The sequence below is a fragment of the Mixophyes fleayi genome, chromosome 5 (assembly GCF_038048845.1).
Source record: "Mixophyes fleayi isolate aMixFle1 chromosome 5, aMixFle1.hap1, whole genome shotgun sequence".
NCBI classification, from domain to species: domain Eukaryota; kingdom Metazoa; phylum Chordata; class Amphibia; order Anura; family Limnodynastidae; genus Mixophyes; species Mixophyes fleayi.
The window spans coordinates 1,920,319-1,948,150 of NC_134406.1; the positions used below are offsets into that span (position 1 = coordinate 1,920,319).

The following is a 27,832-nucleotide window of genomic DNA, read 5'->3' on the forward strand; positions in this document are numbered from 1 at the left end:
GCACAGAGTTCTGCTTGTATACCCTGGTTGCTTATTACCTCCTACTGCGCTTTGTCTTCTCCACTGGGCAGGTACTAGACCAACAACTGCTACTACCTAAGGCTAAATCCTAGAGGCACCAGAGTACTGTGGAATGTAACTAGTTCCTCGTAAAAGGGGGCTGCTAAAGGTGAACATCTCACAAAGCGGTTCTAGCAGATGAGGGCAGAGTAGCGTGAGATCCTCATCAGGTGCTAGGGGAATATACTGAAGGATGCACACAGGGCATGCATTAAGGCATGCAACTTACATTGACTACGTACTGTACACGCCCAGTCCAACACAACATGACCCCCTTAGTGATGTGTGAGGGGATGATAATTACTGTTGCACACATAGTGAGATGTTGAGTGAAGATACTGAAAAATGCATTCACACGTGTGAGGGGATGTGTATAAAGTGTGTGCGGGGGAAGATACTGAAAGATGCACTCAGAGTAAGTGTGAGGGGAAGTTGGAGATTTCACATATAGTAAGTTGTGAGGGGAAGATAATAGAGGATGTACGCACAGTGAGGGGAAGATAATGAAGCATGCACGCACAGTGAGGGGAAGACAATGGAGCATGCACACACACTGAGAAGATAATGGTGCATGCACGCACAGTGAGGGAAAGACAATGGAGCATGCACACACGCTGAGGGGAAGAAAATGGTGCATACACAGTGAGGGGAAGACAATGGAGCATGCACACACGCAGTGCAGAGAAGATAATGGAGCATGCACACACAGTGGGGGGAAGATAATGGAGCATGCACACACAGTGGGGAGAAGACAATGGAATATGCACACAGGGAGAATATAAAGGAGCATGCACACACAGTGAGGGGAAGATAATGGAGCATGCACACACAGTGAGGGGAAGAAAAAGGAACATGCACACACACTGAGGGGAAGATAATGGAGCATGCACACACACTGAGGGGAAGATAATGGAGCATGCACACACAGTGAAGGGAAGATAATGGAGCATGCACACACAGTGAAGGGAAGATAATGGAGCATGCACACACAGTGAGGGGAAGATAATGGAGCATGCACACACAGTGAAGGGAAGATAATGGAGCATGCACACACAGTGAGGGGAAGATAATGGAGCATGCACACACAGTGTGGGGAAGATAATGGTGCATACACACACAGTGAGGGGAAGATAAAGGAGCATGCACATACACTGAGGGGAAGATAATGGAGCATGCACACACCGTGAGGGGAAGATAATGGAGCATGCACACACAGTGAGGGGAAGATTATGGAGCATACACACAGTGAGGGGAAGATAAAGGAGCATGCACATACACTGAGGGGAAGATAATGGAGCATGCACACACCGTGAGGGGAAGATAATGGTGCATGCACACACCGTGAGGTGAAGATAAAGGAGCATGCACACACATTGAGGGAAGATAATGGAGCATGCACACACATTGAGGGGAAGATAATGGAGCATACACACAGTGAGGGGAAGAAAAAGGAACATGCACACACATTGAGGGGAAGATAATGGAGCATACACACAGTGAGGGGAAGAAAAAGGAACATGCACACATCGTGAGGGGAAGATAATGGAGCATGCACACACAGTGAGGGGAAGATAATGGAGCATGCACACACAGTGAGGGGAAGATAATGGAGCATGCAGACACAGTGAGGGGAAGATAATGGACCATGCAGACACAGTGAAGGGAAAATAATGGAGCATGCACACACAGTGTGGGGAAGACAATGGAGCATGCACACACAGTGTGGGGAAGACAATGGTGCATACACACACAGTGTGGGGAAGACAATGGTGCATACACACAGTGAACGGAAGATAATGGAGCATGCACACACACTGAGGGGAAGATAATGGAGCATGAACACATTGAGGGGAAGATTATGGAGCATGTGATGTTTAACAAAACAGAGCATGCACACACAGTGAGGGGAAGATAAAGGAGCATGCACACACAGTGAGGGGTAGATAAAGGAGCATGCACACACAGTGAGGGTCAGATTATGGAGGATACACACAGTGAGGGGAAGATAATGGAGCATGAACACATTGAGGGGAAGATTATGGAGCATGCACACACAGTGAGGGGAAGATAAAGGAGCATGCACACACAGTGAGGGTCAGATTATGGAGGATACACACAGTGAGGGGAAGATAAAGGAGCATGCACACACAGTGAGGGGAAGATAATGGCGCATGCACACACCGTGAGGTGAAGATAAAGGAGCATGCACACACATTGAGGGGAAGATAATGGAGCTTGCACACACATTGAGGGGAAGATAATGGAGCTTGCACACACATTGAGGGGAAGATAATGGAGCATGCACACACATTGAGGGGAAGATAATGGAGCTTGCACACACATTGAGGGGAAGATAATGGAGCATGCACACACAGTGAGGGGAAGATAAAGGAGCATGCACACACAGTGAGGGTCAGATTATGGAGGATACACACAGTGAGGGGAAGATAAAGGAGCATGCACACACAGTGAGGGGAAGATAATGGTGCACACCTAGGTGAGGAAGAGACAGGCAGATGCAGGGTGGGGGAGGAGAGTGCAGGGCTGGGTCAGGCTCAGGAATGTCTTTTTATCTGACAGCTCCCAGTTACTGGTGAACAAACACTGCAGCTGCCAGACTCTCACTAGTCACTGGCTCTGGGTGGAGTTTACGGTTCTCTTCCTGAGGGAGTCTGATAGGGAGTGAGAGTTCCAGGAAGAGACAGGCAGAGCTGCAGAGAGACCGCTCCCCACCACCTGCCAAGGTAGGAGACTGTCACTCCTTCTATCAGACACTGGGGAGAGTCCAGGCCACCCTCCAGCAGACAGGAGCCCACCACCCCTTCTATCAGACACTTGGGGGCTCTGGGAGGGTACAGCCCCCTCCAGCAGACAGGAGCCCACCACCCCTTCTATCAGACACTGGGGGGCTCTGGGAGGGTACAGCCCCCTCCAGCAGACAGCTCAGTAACTTGTCTGACTTTTATGTAACTTTTATTGGAGACAAAGTTCAGTCTGTATCTGATCTGTGAGTCTCCCATTCATCATCATCATTAATATGTAGTTATATAGCGCCAGCAGACTCCGTAGCGCTTTACAATTGGGAAGAAACTCAGTAATAAAACAATACTGGGTATTACTAGAGAAGTAGGTCAGAGGTCCCATGCCAGGATTACAAGGTACGGAGCTGTGAGTGTTCACTCTCTCGTATTGTGTGCCTTCGGCGATAATAATGACTGACGCTGATAGATTATAGTATAGACACCAATATATCCATTGTAATGATCCTCATGTACAGTCCGTTATTGTTATATGTGTATGTGGACTAACACTGGGCCGTAAGGTCATAGGGATCCAACGTAATGACAAACTGTGTGTTGTTTAGATTGTAAGCTCTTCTGAGCAGGGTTCTCATGTTTATTGTCTCTGCTTTGTACGTGTTATAATGCTCTGTGTGTATATATATATATATATATATATATATATATATATATATATATGTGTGTGTGTGTGCGGAGAAGTTTGCGCCTATTATCAGTCTGTAAATACTGCGCCTCTTAACATCATTTTTGACAAATAAAAACAATTTATTTCTGTTATATATGCCATTCCCTCTATACTGTACAATTCCTTCACTGTAAGAATTATTAGCCATTTATTAGAGCAGCTTAATCCCACCCGCTGGTGTCTGTATAATTACAATGTATTTTGGTTTGTAAATCTCACATTTAATGGCATTAATAGAAATATAGTCTGTCAATTCTATGGTTCTATAATAGCACAGTGGTGGAGGCCATATTTCATCAGTCCCCCATCAGTAAATTTACTGACACATAATGGTTGTTGCGGGAGGAATGTTGAGAATCTTTATTTCTTGTTACTGAGACTTTGCCCTTTGTTGATAATGTCGCTTTCTGATACATATTATATGACCGGTTGTCAGTGAGGTCCACCCGGTACATTCACCCGGTACATTCACCCGGTACACTGGTGATATCACAGTGCCAGGTCCTGTCTGCCCTGGCACAGGTGGCAGGACAGCGTTTCAGGATCTACCTGTTCGTCCAAAGCTCCAGGTAATGACCAGACCACTGAAGGAATATAGCAGATTCAACAGGTTAATAATACACTGAACACAAATCATTTGCAGCAATATGTATTATTTATACTGGGATCCTTGTGCTATTATTTAGTGAACAGTTATTACTGTTTATTTCTGTTCTAAAGACAGTATTTAAATTTGAACTTTACTTTTAGAAAGTAATATAATTTTTGTAAGGAGTTTAACACTGAATAATCCAGCAGTCTCTGTGTGATGTGGGGCACACACTGATGTCTGTCAGTAAATGTATCAGAACTGTGTTTTGGGGTAACTGACCCCCTGTTGGTCTAGCAGAGTCTGCTCCTAGGACAGTCTTCCTCCCGTCACTTGCCCCACAGGGGGGCAGGAACCTTCTCCCATGGATGAGCACTGCATTGTCCCCAGTCCGTAGGCTGGGATGGATTATGGCTGTGGGCCGGTCGCTCATTATGAGTGACAGAGGGAGGAGGTGCGGAGACCGATCAGGGAGGTTTAATGACCGGTTCCCAGGCTCACACCAGAGGTTGTACCAAGAGGGACAGTGGGGCTGTTGTTGTGGATCCAGACACATCACCCTCTCTGCATTACAGCAGGTCTGTGGGGTGAGACTCGCCCTACTCAGAATACCCCCCCCATTTATTAAAGTTGTCTCTCACAAACTCTCCCGCTGCCCCGGGGTGGTGTTAGGTTGTAGAACAAACTCAGACAGCTACTAGCTCTCCAGCTGTTGTAGAGTGCTGGGACTTGTAGTCCTACAGCTGCTGGAGTGTCACAAGATTCCTGACTTGGGTTCGGGACTTCAGACACCCAGGTTGTTGTTGAATTATATCTGACGATCTTTAGCTGGTTCCCGCTCGTCTAGATTATAGACATGGATTTGCTGTGGTGGCCTCTGGGCAGAAACCAATTGTACTGAGGAGGAGGCGCTGTAAGACAGGTAGGCCCAGTCCTCACACCTGAGACGTCTCAGGGAAGGAGGGCTGCGGCCTCGTTCTTCACTCCTGGAATTAGACTCCATTAGTCATTTCTCTGACCTCCTCCATGAGGAACGTCTGATGAAATGTGATGATTTATCGATTAGTCAGTGACCAGCCCGGCTCTCGCAGGTTGTGATGTGGTGCGTGCGCAGAATAACCAGCGGGGCGGCTCGCTGTCACCTTACTGCTTGTTTCCTGGATTTAAGGTGGTAGCAAACTGATCAGAAATAACATCTTGAATCTAAGGGCTCTCTTCTCCCTTTATCCAACGCATCGTGCGGAAAGTCTGAGGACTCATCCTGACATCCACATACATAAATCTGCATGAAAATTGTAAGGGTGTGCACCGGCCACTTTTAGTGTTTTGGGTTTTGGGTTCTGATTAGCTTGAGGTTTTGTGTTCTGATTTGTTTTGCCAAAACATCCGACGAAAGGTTTTGGTTCCGATTTATTTTTTAAAAAGCGCTAAAAACCAGTTTTGTGTTTTTTTTTTTTCACTCCTACGCTATTATTAACCTCAATAACATTCAATAACAATCATTTCCACTAATTTCCAGTCTATTCTGAACACCTCACAATATTGTTTTAGGCCAAAAGGTTGCACCGAGGTAGCTTGAGCACATAATGCCAAAAAAAAGAGGTACAAGATGGAATTGTTCTGGGCCCTCCCTCCCACCCCTCGCGAGATTCGACGCGAGACTTGGGCGACAGAGCCACGTTTTCAATTTTTTGCCCGCCGGAAATATCCGAACAGTGCTCGGATCCCGTTCGGATCCGCACTGTTCGGGTGGGCTCGGATTAGCGGAGTCCGAGCCCGCTCATCTCTAGAAAATTGCAGCCGTTCTGATGAGTTTTAACTATATTTCATTTATTATGGGGAAGAAATCTGCAGCATAAGAGTGAACTGTCCTTAAATGTTAGACATCAGCGAGCAGCAATCTGAAACCTGTAATGATTCATGGAACAAGATTGTGGGGCAGAGATTCTGTGACACCTCGTCACCTGTTTGCTCATGTTTGGAGTACCACTGTTTGCTCATGTTTGGAGTACCACTGTTTGCTCATGTTTGGAGTACCACTGTTTGCTCATGTTTGGAGTACCACTGTTTGCTCATGTTTGGAGTACCACTGTTTGCTCATGTTTGGAGTACCACTGTTTGCTCATGTTTGGAGTACCACTGTTTGCTCATGTTTGGAGTACCACTGTTTGCTCATGTTTGGAGTACCACTGTTTGCTCATGTTTGGAGTACCACTGTTTGCTCATGTTTGGAGTACCACTGTTTGCTCATGTTTGGAGTACCACTGTTTGCTCATGTTTGGAGTACCACTGTTTGCTCATGTTTGGAGTACCACTGTCTGCTCATGTTTGGAGTACCACTGTCTGCTCATGTTTGGAGTACCACTGTCTGCTCATGTTTGGAGTACCACTGTCTGCTCATGTTTGGAGTACCACTGTCTGCTCATGTTTGGAGTACCACTGTCTGCTCATGTTTGGAGTACCACTGTTTGGCTATTAGACAGAAGTAGACGGGTCGGAGGTCACTGTGTGTCCACTCGGCCACTGCACAGCTGGTTTGTGTCTAGGTTTATTTGGCCTGAGGCCCGGGGAGACCCCAGGATTTCCCACCTCACTCTGTATTGTTCATTGTATAAAATAACTCATTCCTGAGGTTACATCGATGTTACGATAACATAAATATTGTTGCATTCAGCACACACGGCACAATTTTACTCTATTAGTAAAATTAATTAACAACCTGACAGTAAGAGTGTGTTTCTGTGTTTTGAGACGTCGATTTCAGACAGAAGTCATATTTTTAGGAATCGGCATTGTTATAACTCCCTACTTCTCACAGCTTCCTCCGGGTGATGCTATGGGCGTGTGATAAGAATAGGAGAGGTCATTAGTCTGGGAGGGGGGCTATTTACTGACCTCATGGACCTAACAGACTAAACCTAAAATACAAGTTTGGCTTAAACAACTGCTCCTAACATAAATAGATGTATGAACATTTCGGGATCCACCGGACTGGTAGATGTCGGGTAAAGTTGTGACAAGGGTGGGGGATTTTTTCCCCCGTGCACAACTGTTTTCCTGTCTTTAAATCTACTGAAGAGTGCTGCAGGAAGCCTCTATTTGTGAAATGGCTGATAACAGAGAGCAATAACATGTATAAATACAACGTGAGATCTTCAGTTCCTAGGTGTGGGATCTATAGTGGGCATGACCCCTGGACTTATATACAATATCTTTGATGTTGACCAGTGTATGGAGCCTCAATATAACCCGCTGTGGGATCAATGTAAATAAATAAACTGCTCACTTGCACGGGCTGATTAACGAGAGAGCTAATTAATGGCCGGTTCGGGCCCCCAGGACCTTTGTTACCTGTACGATCACCCAGGCCGTCGCCACTTCTGTTGCTGTTATCCCGCACAGGTCTACAGCGAGTTCAGTAAAGTGCGTCCAAATGGTACGTCTGTGGGAGATTGCCTCCCCTGTTGTACATCGCTACGGAACATGTTTACGCCATACGAATAACTGACCATGGTATTTCCTTATTTTGCCGTTATTCCTCAGTGAGACAGAATTGGGGGTCTATTTGTTACATCTCTGGGCAGAGATTTTTCCAGGGTCCTGGACGCCGCCAACGTCTACCGATCGGAGTCCGATAACTGTCTATTGTGTTTCATTGTGTACAGAGCACAGTTACCCGGCTTTTACTATCTGTCATTGCAGCTTCTCCTCCTCACTATAAGCAGCTGTTTATCCCGAGGACAATAGTTCATTATGTAATCTTTATTATCGGTACATTCAGTGCTGGGGGGGGGGGGGGGGGGGGGTTACGTGTGGAACTAGTTTTGGGGGAGTTTATTCTGCACCTCTGGCCCTGACCCGTTTTTCTGGGCAGTTTTATCTGCTGATCACTGAGCTTTCAGATCTTGTTATTGTCTGTGTCTCCCCAGCACCAAGATCCATAATGTATTGGTGATGTCATGACGCAGATCGTGGACAGGGGCCTGATTTGTGTTATTATACTCCATGTGCTGCCCACGTCATGAAGACACTCTCTTCTGTTCTTATCACACCTCTATAGCATCACCTGGAGGGAAGCTGTGAGAAATAGGGAGTTATCATAACAATGCCGATTCCTAAAAATAGGACTTCTGTCTGAAATCGACTTTTCAAAACACAGAAACACACTCTTACTGTCAGGTTGTGAATAACTAACCTTCCTTCGCATCTCTTGTAACCCTTAGAACAGGCAGTGCAGACAAAAAGAAATCTGTGTTTGAGGAAGGTCGATTGTTCACAACTTGTCTGTCAAACAGTATATTTCTGACTTTTCTAAAGGTGATTTTATATTATCCTATTTACAAATATCAATTGTTCTTCCTGTAAGTTTTTGTATCCGGATTTAATTAGGCAACATCATTTTTGAGTTACTCTTTAACCAAACCAATACATTTACGTAATCTGTGATTCCCACCACATCAATGTTTCATAGGTCAAGTGGAAATCTACAAATAAAAAAAGTTGATTTATCACCGGGTGAAAAGCCGATTTCGTCAACTATATGGGTATTGTTTTCGTTTCGCCCTATACAGCATAGGTGTGTTGTGGACGGTGTGATACTTTGTAATGTGTAGTGTCGTTGTATAGATCCAGTTTATATTGTGTCTGCACCTACATTGCTTAAATACCTGATATAATATTGATCTTCCTGTAAATCTCTAGTCCTTTACTGCAGGTCATTAGTAAATCCCTGTAAGAAGACAATTGGAGAGAATAAAATGTCAGAGTCCTAATCCCACAGCAACTATCTGCAGTAATCTTATCTGTTCTCAAAGGCAATAACCTCCCCAAGGCACAGTCCCACTTTTATTTCCATCTGGTTTTATGGGGGGAAAACGGCAGAAGTATTTGTCATATTACACTGCATGTAACACATCTGGGATACATGTTAACTGTCTCTCTGTGAAGGTGAATGTATGTCCTCTTATTAATGGGGTAACGTGCCCATGTACTCAGCCGCTGCCAATTCCATTCTACAACTGACCCAGTTGGGTGATGACCTCCAGATATGAGGGTCCCGTCTGGACTTTTATCCCAATTCGGGGACAGTTGTGAGATGTGTCCAGCGGGTGCACTTGGCATTGAATGGGGTATTTTTAGGATAAGTGGCAGCGCTGAAGCTGTGGGAACAACCCGGGGGTCATGACACGCTCCCAATGTAACGTGGCCACACCCCATGCCTCCTGACCCCGCCCCCTTACGTGAGAATTAAATTCACATTTAAATTCCATTAATTTTGTTTTTACCCCCCTCCCAGTATTTCTCCATAACTGTTATTAGTAATGAGCTAGATAGTGATGTGTGTGTGTGTGTGTGTGTGTGTGTGTGTGTGTGTGTGTGTGTGTGTGTGTGTGTGACACACCTGTCACACACACACACACACACGTCACACACACGTCACACACATGGGACACACAGACAAGAGAGAAACATGACACACACCTGGGATCACACAGACAAAACAGAGACAGATATGTCACACACACACACACACACACACACACACACACACACACACACACACACACACGGAACACACATGAGACACAGACAAAAGAAATACACATGTCATACACAAGGGACACACATGAGACACACACCTGGGATCACACAGACAAAACAGAGGCAGATATGACACACACACACACACACACACACACACACACACACACACACACACACACACACACACACACACACACACACACACACACACACACACACACACACACACACATCACAGACTGAGAATAACACCCAGTATATACAATAGTAATGTACCTGTCTGTGTCCTAAGATTGGGGATGAATAATGATCTTCTGGTTTGTTCTCTCTGCTGAGGGGAAATTCCAGAATGAAGTTTTGCCAAATAGTCTATTTTCCAATGTGTCTCTATTACTGGATACATTATACAGGCGGCAGCCATTTTTCTGGAGGCCAAAATGCCCTGAAGCCTATGTAAATAGCTCAGCCACTATGGCTGCTGCATTGGAGACAAATGTAATAGTGACACTGATCACCCAGTGTTGGTATCACATACCTTGTATAGTGTGTAGATACCACCTGCGCGGAACGGACCCCGCCCCAGCGCTGCCAGGTAACAATGCTAACCGCACTGCCTGATGTGTACTGGGAGTACATGGGGATATTTCTGACACAGGAGGTCTCTGGGGCAGGGGATTTGGCAGGCCAGTACCATTTTCCCACAATGCACTGCTGACTACTCGGGGAGGGGGATTACCTAAATAACTTCTGATACTTGGGACACTTGTTTACATCTTTTGTGCTTGAGGGGCTTTCACTGTTATAGGAAAATGCTGAGTTTGTAAAATAAGAAAAGAAAAGGGATCGGCAATGTAGTGATAACTGGGGGGTGGGCGTCTAATGCAAAAAAGCGGGTGAGTGCAATCTACAGGGGGCCTGGGTGTGAGACCCCGTTCATGGTCACACCTGCCTCAGCTGAGGTGAATACAAACACTCGGCTGTTTCACCTGCAATCGACTTTCATTTATGCACGCCCTCCTTCAACTTTTAATAAATACATTGCATTATCTCCTCAACTCCGTCTGTGCTTTTCATCCATGCCTTTATATCAGCGGTATACAACACAGATCTGCACTGATACAATTGTATCCAGTAGCAACTTTATGATGTATCCTGGAGCAAGAGAAATAACCAGCTCGGCCCGATGATATATAGACACTGCAGGAAAGCACAGAAGCCAGGAATGTAAATAGTGTATTTAGTGAAAGCTGCAGGAGGGTGTGTACAAGGCAACAAATGAAATGAAACCGAAGGTCCAGGTATCTGATATATGCAGCGTCAGGACCCACAGGACACGGTCAGGGTCTCTCACCTTGTTAATTGCCCCAATTACCCCACTTCCATCTCACCTTATTAATTACCCCAGTTCCCCAAACAGAAAAAGTCACATATCTGTTTTACATTGATACCGTCACTTCCAAACTCCTGTGTCTCTGGGATTATTATCCCTGTCTTGTTCCTCTGTGTCTCTGGGATTATTATCCCTGTCTTGTTCCTCTGTGTCTCTGGGATTATTATCCCTGTCTTGTTCCTCTGTGTCTCTGGGATTATTATCCCTGTCTTGTTCCTCTGTGTCTCTGGGATTATTATCCCTGTCTTCAGGGCCGGTGCTAGGGTCCATGGCGCCCTAGGCATTTTTACAAAATCGGCGCCCCCCCCCCCCCCCGCAAAAATCGGCGCCCTCCTCCCCCCTCACCCCATCTTTCCTTACCTTGTCTCACCACCGCCGCCTCTCTGCTCCGTCTCCTCCCCTCCACTCACTGACACTAGTGAGTGGAGGGGAGGAGACGGAGCAGAGAGGCGGCGGTGGTGAGCAATAGCCTCTTCCCCCCCCCTCCCCGTGCATCTGAATGCTGTGCGGCGGCCGTGACAGGTATGGTCAGCGGTCGCAGCACAGTTTTAAAGTCATTTAACATTCTGTGGCGCCCTCCAGAGCCCGGCGCCCTAGGCAAGTGCCTAACCTTGCCTAATGGGAGCACCGGGCCTGCCTGTCTTGTTCCTCTGTGTCTCTGGGATTATTATCCCTGTCTTGTTCCTCTGTGTCTCTGGGATTATTATCCCTGTCTTGTTCCTCTGTGTCTCTGGGACTATTATCCCTGTCTTGTTCCTCTGTGTCTCTGGGACTATTATCCCTGTCTTGTTCCTCTGTGTCTCTGGGACTATTATCCCTGTCTTGTTCCTCTGTGTCTCTGGGACTATTATCCCTGTCTTGTTCCTCTGTGTCTCTGGGACTATTATCCCTGTTTTATAGGTGAGCTCTGGAAAGCATTACTCTTCCTAGTTACCTGCTCCCAGTATAGTGGGATCATGTTTCCAGGGAGGGGTAAGAGCCATGTCTGACAGCTGCACAGATAATGCCCCGGGCTCTGCTTGATGCTCCCTCTCTCCCTCTCTCTCTCCCCATCTCCGGGCAGCGCTCTGACATGTTCAGGCGCCCGGCCCAGGCTCATAAACATGTATCTGTTATTTTATTCCTCACAGTCTGTGTCTAACCTACATACAAGCCATGTAATTATTCCCGTTCTATAGGAGCAGTAGTGTTGTTGTCCGTGGTGGCCGCCATGTTACTAATATCCCATTATTACTAACATTGGGCCACACAACATGGCAAACCGATGTAGCCGCAGTAAGATCCTGCTTGATGTCACACACGTCTCTTTGTGCTGGGGCGCCTAGAGTTTTGCTAACGTTTGTGGAGAAGCAGGAGATTCTCTGCCAGAAGGGAGGAGCTGGTCACGGCGAAGGCGTTAATTGGCCAGAGCGGAATCCGCGCAGAGTTCTGCAGACCAAACAAGATTTTTAGGGGGAGACTCAAATGCTGACTATGTGGTGCACAGACATCACTACGATGTAAGGCGGCGCACATCGGGATAGTAATCCAGCCATAATATCGGCGTGAGGTGTCTCCACGGACACTCCTGAGACACCTCGCACTGAATTGGACCTCCTTGAAGTACCGCCGCACTATAGATATTACCATTATTACAGTAATACTAACCCGGCTTTCTGTCTTGGCTCCGAAGTCGGTGTTAGAACTACCGTAATAACAGTAATAGTTTTAGCGCTGTGGTGCTTCGGGGGGGAATTGAATTCCCCCTTAGAATGAGTAGGGTACGATTTTAGGGTCGTTCCTAATCTGACAGAGATTAGGGCTCCACCTATGCTTATAACAGGGCACTGTTGGCTCCTTCCATTATTACCTTGGTGGAGAAACGTTTTCTAGGCGCATTCTGAGCAATATATTAAAAACCAACACACACACACGTGTCACATGTCCCATATCCCGAGGTACCCTGACTCTCATTAAGGGGCACATTTATCAATATTCACATAAAGTGAAAAGTAGTTTTCAATCCTTATCGCAATGATAAGGATTGGACTATTTCTCACATTTATGTACGGCCCTGCACAGAAACAGCAGTTCCGAAAAACTGCTGTTTCAGAGATAAAAAAAATCCTACTTACCCCCCTCTTCGGAAGCGCTGTCTCCGGGTCTTCTCTTCACTCTTTAATTGCGCATGTCCAGTTCCAAGAACTGCACATGCGCACACAGATCCCCTCTCTGTCTCTGCAACGATAGTTGCAGAGAGAGAGCACTGAGTGACAGGGAGGGATCATGTGATCCCTCCACACATGCGCTGTCCAGCTCTGCTCTCCGGAGCAGTGCTGACAGCATTAGATTTCCTCAATTCGGATGATGTACGCCAGCTTCAGCTGGTACATTAACATGACAAGTTCCTGAAAAAAATGTTTTTTCGGGACTTGTTCTGTTGAATGGTGACTGCTCCCAAAAACGAAGAGGAGTGCAAAGCAGCAGATATCCATGATATCTGCTGCGATGCCCCCTTAATAAATTTGCGGAGGACACTGTGGGACCTTAATGACCCGTTAAAAGCACTATTGTGCTTTATTAAATATGCCCCTAAAGCCATCAATGAAACTGAACCAAGCTGTTTCTTAGGTGACGTAGGAGAAGTTTTGGACATTACGAGAAATGCTCCTCGTCAGGTTCTCCCGACCTGCCGCACACCAGGTGCCCCGTACTAAGTGCGTGTCTCTGTGCGCTGGGCGGACCATCTAGACGCACTGGAGAGGACACATAATGACTTGCAGCGCAGCCCATGTGCCTTGTGAATAATATGTTCTGTTGTGTATGTGGAAGTCAGTGATTCCCTCTTATCCAGGTTTCATGTCTGTAAGACATCGGAGCTCTGTACTTCAGGACAATCCATCCTCCATAAACCCTGCACCCCCAGGACCGCAGCAACCGACATGTGGCGCAGTCTCGGAGTCAGGTACAAGTTGTGTAGAGTTTTTGGAGGAGGCGTCACCCAGAAGACGTAAGAATGGAGTAAAATGATATAGGTTCCAACACCCAATGGTCCCACCCTGGGGTGTCCAGAATCCTGCCAACATCTGCCCTCTAAGGGGTCTATTTATCAAGACCTCTCCGATAACCATATCTTCTGACGCCACTAAGACTCTCAGGGCGGCGATAACAGAAGAAAATGTTTTGTTATGTGAATAAAACATCTTTTCAATGGGCAGAGATTTTTCTTGTCTTTGCAATAAGCGTTATTGTACATCAATAGACCCTTGGTCAAGAAAATGGGAATCTGTGGTGTTCATAGCCGGAATTCGTACCAGTAAGTGGTGGAGTTGCGGCACTTTTAGATAACGTTATAATCCTGGAACAGAGATCTCTTTTGGATAATTTATTAATTATCCCAAATCGTTTTGCTGGTTGGATTAGCCTTGGTTGTCTCGCTGAGATGTTTCTTGTTCTTCTTTGTGTGTTTCTTCAATGGTCGGAGGAATGCTGCTCTCTGTCCTATAGGTATATCTGTACCTTGTATATATGTGCGGCTAAAGGGCCCCTGAAGTTCTTTCCTGGCGCTGATCCACTCGGCGACGCCTTCTGTAGGCTCCGCCCTGACGTGAAATGATCTTTTCTTGTTCGTTCACTGAAGAAACATTAAGTGACCACTTGACGTTCTCTTTGCAGCTGAGAACATTGTATTATTTTGTTTAAAACTTCAGCACTGATTGTTCTGTAGAATTTATCTACTCTGGGGTTTCATACACATCAAATGTATCCAATGTATCCAGCGCTATATACTGCACATAAGTAGTTACTGCAAATATACAATTATAATTCAATGAAAACAGGGCAAAGTCTGGAAAAAGTTCCCTTTTTAAAAAGGTTTAGAGGATGAGAGAACCGTGGATAAAATGTTGAAATTTGGGAGAAAGTTTAAAAATAAATACATATAATTTTTTTCAGAAGGAAGCGGGAATATAAATTTATGACAGAGATAAAATACATATAATATACAGTTTGCATATTTATTATTTATGGTATGTTATTATATAGTATATACTGTAAAGTGCAGCAGCTTATTTAAATCTATGACGCTACCATACACAATAACAGAACTCTGTATACTGTATGTTTGTGGCAGTTTATAGTTTCATATAGATGCCTCATTAAACACAGTAAACGCCTTGTACAGCTGCCAACAATCTCTGTAACAACGAATAATGTGTCTGGTCTGTACAGCTTTAGATGGTTACAATTAATGAATATTTCTGTGTCAATCATAGATCTGCCATTCGTGGAGAACTCAGGGGGTGGGTTCCATTGGTCAGACCCCCCCCCCCCCCCCACCTGTGCTTTCTGGGATCACATGACCTTCTGATCAGGGGGAGAATTACTAGCTGCCCAGTCCTGTTGGGCTGCCTGGTAGTCAGTCTCTGCGGATTCAGAGACTAAGGAGGAGCCTGATGGGGGCTGCCAGGGGGCTGGGAGGAAAGGAGAGCTTAGTGTGGGGGATTGGGGGGCCAGGCACTGGGGAGTTTCACTGTCCATTAACATTTCCCAATTCTTCCACAAACCGTCCTCCTCTCGCCATCAGTTGTAGAACAATCTCATTCTGTGAATGACTGTACTAAGTGTTTCCACTTTCATTTACGGTTTAGTAACGGGGCCAAGCTCTGAGGGTCCATTAAAGGCCCCCTGCGGAGGACGCAGGGTGGTAGATCCATGTAATGTAATAATAACCGGTCATTGTGATATCTCAGACACGTTGTGTCCGGTGAGGTATTTCTGTGTATAGAGCTTTATCCCCAGAGATACTGAAGGTGTGATTGTGTCGTACTGAGCTTCCCAAACATCACACCGTCCTCTTCAAAGCAGAGAACATTCACCTCAGCGGCGCGGCTCGATTGAAGTTTTTAATGAGGGTTTGGGCCTAGTGAAGGGATTAAGTGACAGATAACTGGTAAGTATGTCCCACACATAATATCCCTCCCTCTGTGTCACCGTGAGGCTCAGTGACTGTCCCACCTCGCACAGAGCAGGATCTATGGATCTGTGACCATGTCCTATCCTGTATGTAAGTACCCCGGCCCCATGATGCAGTCAGGGTGGCCGGCAACGTGGAGCCTGTACCTCCCGGTGGTCCACGAGACGAAGACGTGGGGGCAGAAAGTCTGGATGGCCGTCACACCTCCTCCCTTCCTGCTGCACGGTGACCTCCCGGAGTCCTTCAGTCCATCCGTCTCCACATGGAGCCAGTCTGTGGTAGGTTAGGACTCTGAGGTCCCTCTACCTGTTCGGAATGGGGGGGGGGGACCGGGGAAGGGTGTCCCCAATACGTTGTATCTGGCGCTCTCTATTTACAGTTTTCTGTGCATTGAAGTGGTATAAAGGATAGCCTAGGACTGTAGGATCAGCAGCAGTATTACTGTACAGTCTACGCTGTTTGTGGGACCAGTAAATACATGGACTATGACCGCTTCACACGATAACACTGCTGTCACAACACATGTTATTAATCTGTTCCTAAGCTACACTTTGTACATATGGAAAACCACAGACTCCCACGTCACACTATGCTGCTGGCTGTCCTGGTCCTTTATCTTGTACAGTCGTTATTTATATATGTACAGTAACCGTGAATACTGGGCAGCTGTAAGACGATGGTGGGGGACTGCGCCACCGCCTAGGTCTAAAGTTATATGTTTACTGTACGTTCAGATTTGGGGACTATGTGAATATCGGGATAAAGAGAATTTCAAGTAAAAGAGGATTGTGATTAGTGCAGATTGTGAAGTGTTCTGTATAAGTAATGATAGGAGCACAGACCAGCTGCCACTCTCGCCCCATCAGGCAGTGAACGGGTTACAGGGAATTACGCGTTACTGGCTGGGAGACGCCGTCAGGTAGAAGCAGGTTGTGAGTCAGAGAACATACATGCGTTGCAGGTACAGACAGGCTGCCAAGGAGCAATTATGCACAGAGCAGGTATCTGGCCTGGGAAGCTTGTGCTGTGCAAGGGAAATCTTAAACAGGGACATCCTGACTGCATGTTTTACATTACCAAGAATGAATCGGCAGGATTTCTTATATTCCACTTATTGAAGATCTAGTGCACATCTGATAACACTGCGAAGCATCCAGATGCTGTCACAGAACAGTCACATAGAGCCGTGGGCTGGTGGCGTTACGTAGACCTTTGTTCTAGGAATCCCGGAGTGATTACGTTGTCTCATCTGCTGATGAATGATGTGGGAGTGTAAATATATACAATATCCAGACTGATCTACCGTCTGTAATGTCTGCTCCCTGCCCTGATCCGTGACTTGTGGATGGTGATTGGCATCCAGGGCAGTGGGTGTAAAGGTGGCAGAAGTTTCATGTGTCATCAAAATCACATCGTACCCATGTGATAACTATACCGATTCCTTTATATAGCAGGTTATAGTAAAATAATTAGCTGTACCCTGAGCCCGGCGCCGCAGAGTTGCACTGAACTGCTCTATTCCTTCTATATTTGTATACAGCGTAATACAGATTGCATTTCTGTACAGAGGACCTTTGGCGGCCATCACTAACTGAGGGCCGCCGACTGGTTATTGTGCAGGTAATGCTCTTGGTTCTAAGGTCACGGTGGCTCAGTGGTTAGCACTTCTACCTTACAGCACTTGGGTCATGAGTTTGATTCCCGACCATGGCCTTATCTGTGTGGAGTTTGTATGCTTTCCCTGTGTTTGCGTGAGTTTCCTCCGGGTGCTCCGGTTTCCTTCCACACTCCAAAGACTTACTAGTAGGTTAATTGGCTGCTATCAAATTGACCCTAGTCTGTCTGTGTGTGTGTTTGAGAATTTAGACTGTAAGCTCCAATGGGGCAGGGTCTGATGTGAGTTCTCTGTACAGCGCTGCAGAATTAGTGGCGCTATATAAATAGATGATGATTTAGTAAATGTTGAAGTTGGCCGCCCATTGACCACACGGCTATCACGTTGGCATGTGATACCGCTTGTTTGTTGAACGTTGAGGTTTATGGCCTGTTGAACCACCAGATTGGCCCATGTTTGGGCAGCTTGGCAGTCTGTTGGTTCCTAATATTTTCAGTAGTGAATCTTCCACAAAACCTTCCATTGATCCCTGAAATCTGTGGGCCAAGGAATATGCGGGTACCTTAGGCCAGCTTAGTATATACAAAATTACATGTAAGACGTTGCTGGCACCCGTAGGCAGTACGTGAGAGCGGCAGTCTCTGGTAACTGACACTCGGAGCTGACTGAATATTCTTATGCTGCCAGTTTTGTAGCCGTTTGACACACACACAAGTCATGTCTGTGTTAAGTAGGTAATTAATGGCTTTATCTCAAATGACAGGAAACCAGACGAGGCCTTTGATGTGTGTGATTTAAAGGGTATTTACTCATTTCTCTCTGTAACTGATCTTCTCTCCATCACATGGCCAGTAATAGATTGTAAGCTCTCTGGTACGAGGCTGGAGTATCTCACCATTGTATGTTTGTTATGAAGCTCAGTTCTGTCTATAATGAGTTTTAGTTACGCCATATTTTATGTGCATTTAAAGCAATATTGTGAGGGGTTGTTGGGGGTCTATAGACCAGAAAGGGGCTGTTTAATATATTTGTTACATGGTCATTCCTAATGTTCGCTCCGAGACCATGAGGTTTTCTAGCTTTTAGTGGCATAATGTTACAATATGAAGAGGAAGAACCTCACATATATCTGTTTTTCATATTGGTACAGTCAAATTTTATCCAAATATTGTCCTGGTTATAGGTAAATGATTGCGCTGGTAACAGACAGATGGCGGGTGACGTGTCCTCTTCCATACTGTGACATCACTACACCCTGATTATACAGTTATAACTCACAGGTGATAATAGCCCTTGTGTGTTAGACTGACAAAGTCACAAAGTATGTAAAACATTTACTGATCACCCAGCGGGCGCCTATTGGAGAGCTCTGCAAGTACTTCTAGGAAATTGTGAAACGTGTGACACAAAGAGTGAAAATATTTCATCAATCTGCTTCTTAGGTTTTGGTAAAAGGAAAAATGTGAGAACGTGGCCACAACTTCTTCTTCTATATTAAGAATAAAGGGAGAAAAGCCCAAGTTGAGTTTCCAGTTCCACCGCACCTGTATGAACCCGCAATACCAGGACATACATGTGCAGAGAGAACACGCACTGGGTGCTGAGTACAAGATATTCTGTCTCAACGATAAGTGTCTCTAATGACCACTGGCTACTTACACCCGGTGCAATCCTCTCTGATCCGTGTCCAGTCTCTGCAATTCTCTCTGTGCAATCCTGTCTGTGCAATCCTCTCTCCGCCTTTTCCAGTCTGTGCAATTCTCTCTGTGCAATCCTGTCTGTGCAATCCTCTCTCCGCCGTGTCCAGTCTCTGGAATTCTCTGTGTGCAATCCTCTCTGCGCCTTGTCCTGATTCTGCCATTTCTTGTTACATTTATTCCCATGGTCTGACCAGGCCGCAGCCACTTACACAAAGTCGATCTTAGGCGAAGTTATTCTTAGTGTTTGGCTGCTGAGAACACAGGAACTGGATATAGTTTTCCACGCTGTGTATTTTGCTGTGTAAAGTTGGAGGACTTTGTGCAATAGAAAGAATCCTGCAGAATGTGTCTTCTCAATTATCATCGCCTACATGTGAGCTGACACTCCGTCATACCAACAAAATGACAAAAATGTATCCGTATATTAATCTTAATATATTTGTGGTTAAAAACTATACTAAAGTGTTTATCCAGCATCATATAAAGATCGTGTTTATTCTATGCTGTGAGGTCCGGAAATAAAGGTTTCACCTTGGACTGAGAATCTGCTGTTTGATGCAACCCTGCACAGATCAGTCTCCCCATGTTTTGGGTTTGGTATGTTACACTCAGCTTAGAGGTAACAGTATATATAATAACTTTATTGCCTTTATCCATGCATGCCACGGGACGGGGGTAACAAACGTAAACATTCTTAATAACTATTCTCATTGGTCAGTGTGGTACCGATCTCATGTCATCTTATCTCCTTCCTCCAATAATTTCTTGTCCGTAACATTTTCTCAGATTTGCTTTAATTTATTTGATCTTGTTTACAAAACTCTTGGAAATGATTAATATTATCTGTGACCTGTAGGCTTATTTCACCTCCCGTTCTATAGGGGGAGGAGGAACGGAGGGATGTTCTTCCTGCACAGTTTATTTCGGTTTCCTTCTCACCGTCAGTAATGAACTGTTTCTGACCACTCCTCCTGGTGCCACCAGACACTCGCCGATTCAAATGCCAACTGCACAATAGTTATAGGAGAATTTGGCTGCCACCACTCGACTCATTTGCGGCGTCCAGAACCTTGTACTTCTGTGGTAGCTGTTATAGCTGCTGCAGCGCCTCTTTGGTGGGGGCTGGCTGGTACCTCCTGACCACTTACTATGGATCGGGACTGCTGGGTAGCGGGCAGAGCGTTGACACAGAGATGATGGGTTCAACACAGGATAGCCGAGGAACGGATTAGAGTGTAAGCTCTTATCTGTCACAGAATACAGCAGGTAATAGTCGCAGGCGGAATCTCCAAACAGTGATGGTTTATTGCTCAAGAGTCCTGACAAGAACTCTTACACACCAGTTTGTGCTACTAGTGATCATCTAGAAGTCAGATGGAAAATGATACATTACATGGTCAAACAGTCCTCCTTTTATACAGATTCACACACATACCCAGGCAGGAGGTAATCCAGTCCTCTGACTCTAGCTGGCACCGAAATGTCTGATATCACATTAGATAATGTAATATCAGGATATAATCTAATCTTGCATCTAACACAGTTTAACTTTCACACCAATCTGATTTCCTCAGATTTGCTGTCTACATTGTTATGAGATTTCATGTCCCTCTAACACGACATGTACACAGGTACTGACCTCCTGCCCGGCCTTCAGGCCAAAGCAGGTGTTTGTTATGTCTGAGATGAAAATAATTAATTAACTTAATTTAGGATTTCCTTTCATCCTTTCTTACACAAACAAACACAAATATAACACAGTATCAAAATCAGTACATTTGCAGTGATATAAATTGGCGCTCTGCGCTAATAATTTAAATATATTTATACAATAAATTATTTATTAGTGATCCAGACACCATCACATTTATTTATAAAGTGTCAGCATATTCCGTAGCGCTTTACAATTGGACCAAACTGTAATAAGACAATACTGGGTAATACAGACATAGCGGTAAGAGGACGCTGTTCACCAGCTTATAATCTATGGGAAATGTAAGAAACGCAAAGATACATTAATTTTAAAACCAGTTGAAACACTTTCATTGTTCACAGAATTAATTCTACACTGTCTGAAGCCAACTGATTACACCAGTTGTTATTTTGGACTGAATACGTAATAATTTATTGTCTGTTTATTCTTAGTAATTAAGAAAAACTTTTGACATTACAGAATATTGTGAGTAGATCAGTGGTAAGAAATCAGTTTAGATGCTGGAATCATTCAAACTGGTTCAAAATTGTCTGGACTTTGGCTGGTCGGAGCTCTAAGCTGTTTGCAAAACAATTGTGGTTTTTGTTCCAGTTTGGTTTGAGGTCCAATACTCGCAGTTAAAAGAAGAAGTTCAAATAAACTAGAAATGGCTGCATGTTATACTTTATTTTAATGCTTTTTTTTATTGGACAGTAAATACCGCTGTGTTCAAGCTTAAATTATGAGTTTGCCGTCTGCATGGGAAGCCGCTCATACTGTACAACGGAGGCCCAACAAGCGTGACCACGGGGGAACCTGTTTTTTTGCTTGTTTTTAGCTTAAATGTTAAAGTTCACAAAATCATAGCAAATTTTTCAATTTTAGAGTCGCTGTGAAGCAAATCTGAGCAGATCTCTCGTGAAGATAATAAAATGTGAAATATGTCAGAAGAGAATATTTCTGTAGTGACTGTAAGAAAACTCAGAGATAACGTCCAAGGTGGATTTATAGCCACTTCCAGGAAATTGAATATTTAGTAAACATTTTGTTTCTAGGAACAAATCTGTTGTGTTTTCTGCACTTTGACCTCATTATAGTAAATTTCCCCCGACCCATCCCGGACCCAGACTGGGTCTGGGCAGGAATACAGGACTCATCCATAGGGATCTGTACAGGGGATACAGAGTACAAAGCTGTATTATCTGTATAGTATCTGGATGTTCACAGAAACGAGTATCTGTCAACTGCACTTTATTTTTTACCATTCCTGTTCTACATGGATATATAAAGTGTTTTCAGGGCGCGGTGTGAGAAAATGTCCTTAATGAGCACCAAAAGTTACAAATATCCTGTATATGTGAGGTGAAGATTGTGCTGTATTCACCTGACGGAAACCTCAACTGTTGGGTCTCTCTGTGCATCATGATGGTAAAGTGGCTTCACGTGCTCTGTGCTGCCCTTTGTGCTGTGCTCTGTGCCACGTCTGTGCTGCCCTTTGTGCCATGTCTGTGCCGCCCTCTGTAACACGCTCTGTGCCACGTCTGTGCTGCCCTCTGTGCTGTGCTCTGTGCCATGTCTGTGCCGCCCTCTGTGCTACGTCTGTGCTGCCCTCTGTGCCATGCTCTGTGCCACACTCTGTGCCACGTCTGTGCTGCCCTCTGTGCCATGTGAGTGCTGCTTAATTCTTCCAGTTCAGTTATTCTGGGTTTACACCCCCTGGAGCTGATGCACAGTTGGGCCACAATTGTGCCCCACATTGCATGCACTAAGATAGACACAATTGTGGGTATATGCAAAGTTGCAACTATCGCAAGATACCAGCAGGTCCACACCAGCAGCACATGTACTGTACTAGGCTAAAATAGAACCTTCCCTTCTCCGTCCCACCACTCCTAGCGCAAACCGGTGTAAGTGCCAGAGACAGAGAAATCTGTGTAGCCTACATGTGTGTGCCCTATTTCTGGGCATGGTCTCACGCAAGATATGCTCTGCAAACTGGCATCATACTCTGGTGCCGATGCTGAGAGATCTCTCTGGTTGAATCACGTGCTGTCTGTGCCATGTCCGTGCCACGCTCTGGGAATGCCACGGGAGCAGCTCTCCGTGCCACGTCTGTGATCTCATCCTGAGGGAGGTTCATGTTGTCTGTGAGTCCTGTAGCTGTCTCAGGTGTTTTACAAGGATGAGCTGTAAGTACCATTCCTGCACAACTGGTATTTAGGGCCGCACCCAGCAGACATGGGGCACAGAGTTGTACTGGAGTCTAAAGTTCCCAGGATGCTTTGTGTTCGGAGATTCGCTACTCAATGAGACTGATCTACAAAAGTGGAAAATGGCAGCAGAAATGCAGCCAACATTCCACATCAGGGCAATCTGCGAAGAGCACACACAAAAAAAGAGCAAGGTCATGTTCCCCGGGGGCTCCTGAAGTGCTAAGCCGCCCCTAACCCCCTCTCCCTAAAAAAAAAGACCCTTGAATGAAACCATGGTCAGCAAATGATACCTCCCAACATTGCCAGCAGTCAGGAGAAGTCCCCCAGATTGGGCCAACGTGTGAAACGTGTGCCTGGTCCTAATACAATGCGTTCTGGTGATTCAGTATAATTGGTGCACGTTCTCCACCTCATGACGGAGCTAGGAGTCCCAGCACTCTGTAAAATTCGTGGGCTGGCTCCCTAACATACTGTGATAGTACTTAATGTGAACCGAATCAGGCACCAGTAAATAAGGTAATAATGACTTTTATATATAGGAGGACGCATTAGAGGCATTATAGGACCTCACTATTGTAAATAAGCAGCGTGATATAGCTGTGTGGATCTGATATTCTTACAGTTGCTCACATGTTTGGTTCACATTAATAATACTCACTTTTTAATCATTTCGCTAATTAAATTTGATCTTCTATATAAAGGAAATTCTTGGATTGGAGAATATTTTAATGTATACTAATAAAGTCTGACAGTAGGTTTTATATAGACCTTTGAGTGCCCCTTGTACTCATCATCATCATCATCATCATCATCATCATCATCAACATTTATTTATATAGCGCCAGCAAATTCCGTAGCGCTTTACAATTGGGAACAAACACTGATAAAACAATACTGGGTAATACATACAGACAGAGAGGTAAGAGAACCCTGCCCACAAGCTTACAATCTATAGGACAATGGAAGTTAGAAACACAAGGGCATGTGCTACATCATATTGTACACTGGACCAGCTAGAACGCAAAGGTAAAAGTATGTTTTCTCTCTACTTTTTATGGTTAATCTGTGTGGGAGCACCTCTCCTAAGATGATTGGGAGGATTGTGGTTGATATTTAGTAATGAGGTGATTGCTCGGTGGTTGGATATATTCAGAGATTAGATCTACCTGGTACAAGATATACATGGGACAGGTAGAGAGTCGTAGCTGGGACTCGCTCTGGTGCAGAGACCTTGCCATGTATTGGTCTGACGGGCGTCGTCTGGAGTGTAGATATTTGTAATGCTGCGTTCCTTAATCACTGGAAACAAAAATGTGGGTCACAGTTTCCAAATACTTTAGTCTCATATCTGTCATTCTCAGGTAAATACCACAACACGGGACTCACTCAGGACTCGTAGAACTGGTGTCTCAGAAGTCGTGGGACTGGGTGGGGGGCTACAAACTGGACGACTGCTACACAAGGATTTGGGGGTCATCCAAGGGGTCTACTATTATAAGTTAATCATATCTTTTTATTTTCTCTCCTGCCAGCTAGAGAGAACCCGGTTTCAGGGGGCGGTATCAGTGTGCCCCCCCTCCCCCGTAGGGTGCCTATGGGGGAGGGGGTGATATCTGAATCTGTGGGGTCAGGGGAGCCCAGCCGTACAGGGGACTCTTGGCTCTGAGGTCGGTTCTCTCCCTCCCCCGGTTGAGCCATCTGTATATTTAGCAGTAAACGCCCTGTGTGTAGAGAATGCAGAGGCTGATTCCTGACATAGTGACGGTCCCTGCAGGTGATTTACCTACACACACACTTCCTGCGCTCTGCTCACATTTTCCATCTCTGCCGCAGGGCGTTCCAGCCTCCGGCTTCTGAGTTTCCACCATAAGGTTTGGATTGACAGTGGATTCCCGGCTGTGTATTTAGTTTACCGGTAGAAGTTGGCAAAACACAACCAGGGCAACGATGTTATAGCCAGAAGTACCCTCTACCTGTGGCTCTCTGGTTATAGTGTACACAGATCTGAGTGCAGGTGGTTTGTGTCTCTGTATTGGGTGGAGACGCTGCTTATACTTCTACAGCCAGGTATCCGACAACTCCTGACATTCCATTCATATATGCACCCATTGTAATCTGGTTCACACCCTGCCTGAGCAGTCACCTGAGGCTTGGCCGTACCCAGCATGCCTCGCTCTGACCCAGCATGCCTCTTACCTGGTGCCTCGCTCTGACCCAGCATGCCTCTAACCTGGTGCCTCGCTCTGACCCAGCATGCCTCTTACCTGGTGCCTCGCTCTGACCCAGCATGCTTCTGACCCAGCATGCCTCTAACCTGGTGCCTCGCTCTGACCCAGCATGCCTCTAACCTGGTGCCTCGCTCTGACCCAGCATGCCTCTAACCTGGTGCCTCGCTCTGACCCAGCATGCCTCTAACCTGGTGCCTCGCTCTGACCCAGCATGCTTCTGACCCAGCATGCCTCTAACCTGGTGCCTCGCTCTGACCCAGCATGCCTCTAACCTGGTGCCTCGCTCTGACCCAGCATGCCTCTAACCTGGTGCCTCGCTCTGACCCAGCATGCCTCTAACCTGGTGCCTCGCTCTGACCCAGCATGCCTCTAACCTGGTGCCTCGCTCTGACCCAGCATGCCTCTTACCTGGTGCCTCGCTCTGACCCAGCATGCCTCTAACCTGGTGCCTCGCTCTGACCCAGCATGCCTCTAACCTGGTGCCTCGCTCTGACCCAGCATGCCTCTAACCTGGTGCCTCGCTCTGACCCAGCATGCCTCTAACCTGGTGCCTCGCTCTGACCCAGCATGCCTCTAACCTGGTGCCTCGCTCTGACCCAGCATGCCTCTAACCTGGTGCCTCGCTCTGACCCAGCATGCCTCTAACCTGGTGCCTCGCTCTGACCCAGCATGCTTCTGACCCAGCATGCCTCTAACCTGGTGCCTCGCTCTGACCCAGCATGCCTCTAACCTGGTGCCTCGCTCTGACCCAGCATGCCTCTAACCTGGTGCCTCGCTCTGACCCAGCATGCCTCTTACCTGGTGCCTCGCTCTGACCCAGCATGCCTCTAACCTGGTGCCTCGCTCTGACCCAGCATGCCTCTAACCTGGTGCCTCGCTCTGACCCAGCATGCCTCTAACCTGGTGCCTCGCTCTGACCCAGCATGCCTCTAACCTGGTGCCTCGCTCTGACCCAGCATGCCTCTAACCTGGTGCCTCGCTCTGACCCAGCATGCCTCTAACCTGGTGCCTCGCTCTGACCCAGCATGCCTCTAACCTGGTGCCTCGCTCTGACCCAGCATGCCTCTAACCTGGTGCCTCGCTCTGACCCAGCATGCCTCTAACCTGGTGCCTCGCTCTGACCCAGCATGCCTCTAACCTGGTGCCTCGCTCTGACCCAGCATGCCTCTTACCTGGTGCCTCGCTCTGACCCAGCATGCCTCTAACCTGGTGCCTCGCTCTGACCCAGCATGCCTCTAACCTGGTGCCTCGCTCTGACCCAGCATGCCTCTAACCTGGTGCCTCGCTCTGACCCAGCATGCCTCTAACCTGGTGCCTCGCTCTGACCCAGCATGCCTCTAACCTGGTGCCTCGCTCTGACCCAGCATGCCTCTAACCTGGTGCCTCGCTCTGACCCAGCATGCCTCTAACCTGGTGCCTCGCTCTGACCCAGCATGCCTCTAACCTGGTGCCTCGCTCTGACCCAGCATGCCTCTAACCTGGTGCCTCGCTCTGACCCAGCATGCCTCTAACCTGGTGCCTCGCTCTGACCCAGCATGCCTCTTACCTGGTGCCTCGCTCTGACCCAGCATGCCTCTAACCTGGTGCCTCGCTCTGACCCAGCATGCCTCTAACCTGGTGCCTCGCTCTGACCCAGCATGCCTTGTTTAGTCTGGTGGTATGGTGGTTGTTGCCAATGACAGAGGCAGTACCCAGCACACAGTTAGCCGTAAATTTTAGGGATGGGCACCTAATTTCTGGAGCCGTTCACCGAGCTGCGGTGATGATGATGATGATGATGAAGTTGGTGGAGGGGTCGTAGGGGACATTCCATGTTGGTCCAGGTTGCGTCTTCAGTCAGAGGAATGTTCTCATTCTGAAGAATATGAAATATTGTTTATTCAGCAGAGAAGGAATTGGGACACACTGTGAGTGTCTCCTTCTAAGCAAATACTTTACAATCGCCAATCCCAATATTGCTGCAGGTTGTCTGTTATGTTTTTGCTGAATTTCCGGTTTGGATTAAGATGAAGCTTCAAAAACAGTCTTGTCCCACACGGAAAGAGCGTGTAATGTGTATAATACCCAGCTGGGGGCAGTATAGAGTGTGTAATATGTATAATGCCCTGCTGGGGGCAGTATGGAGTGTGTTATATGTATAATGCCCTGCTGGGGGCAGTATGGAGTGTGTAATGTGTATAATACCCAGCTGGGAGCAGTATGGAGTGTGTAATATGTATAATGCCCTCCTGGGGGCAGTACGGAGTGTGTAATATGTATAATACCCAGCTGGGGGCAGTATAGAGTGTGTAATATGTATAATGCCCTGCTGGGGGCAGTATGGAGTGTGTAATGTGTATAATACCCAGCTGGGAGCAGTA

At 46.4% G+C, this 27,832-nt stretch overlaps 1 protein-coding gene and 1 long non-coding RNA gene across 3 annotated transcripts in view; one reads left to right on the forward strand and one right to left on the reverse strand.

The window, feature by feature from the left end:
• Nucleotides 1–10,162, reverse strand: part of LOC142158008 (uncharacterized) — a 51,512-nt gene extending 41,350 nt beyond the window's left edge. The window contains exons 1-2 of the long non-coding RNA XR_012692708.1: nt 9,956–10,162; nt 8,803–8,864 (exon numbers count right to left, since the gene is read on the reverse strand). This is a non-coding gene — a long non-coding RNA (uncharacterized LOC142158008). The remainder of the gene's footprint in view (nt 1–8,802; nt 8,865–9,955) is intronic.
• Nucleotides 2,661–27,832, forward strand: part of FAM83H (family with sequence similarity 83 member H) — a 39,478-nt gene continuing 14,306 nt past the window's right edge. The window contains exon 1 of one of the 2 annotated variants that reach the window (XM_075211565.1): nt 2,661–2,804. The gene's annotated coding sequence lies outside the window, so the exon portion shown is untranslated. Of the gene's footprint in view, nt 2,805–10,220; nt 10,272–27,832 lie in introns of those variants that run through there. The other variant, XM_075211566.1, reaches the window with a different exon arrangement.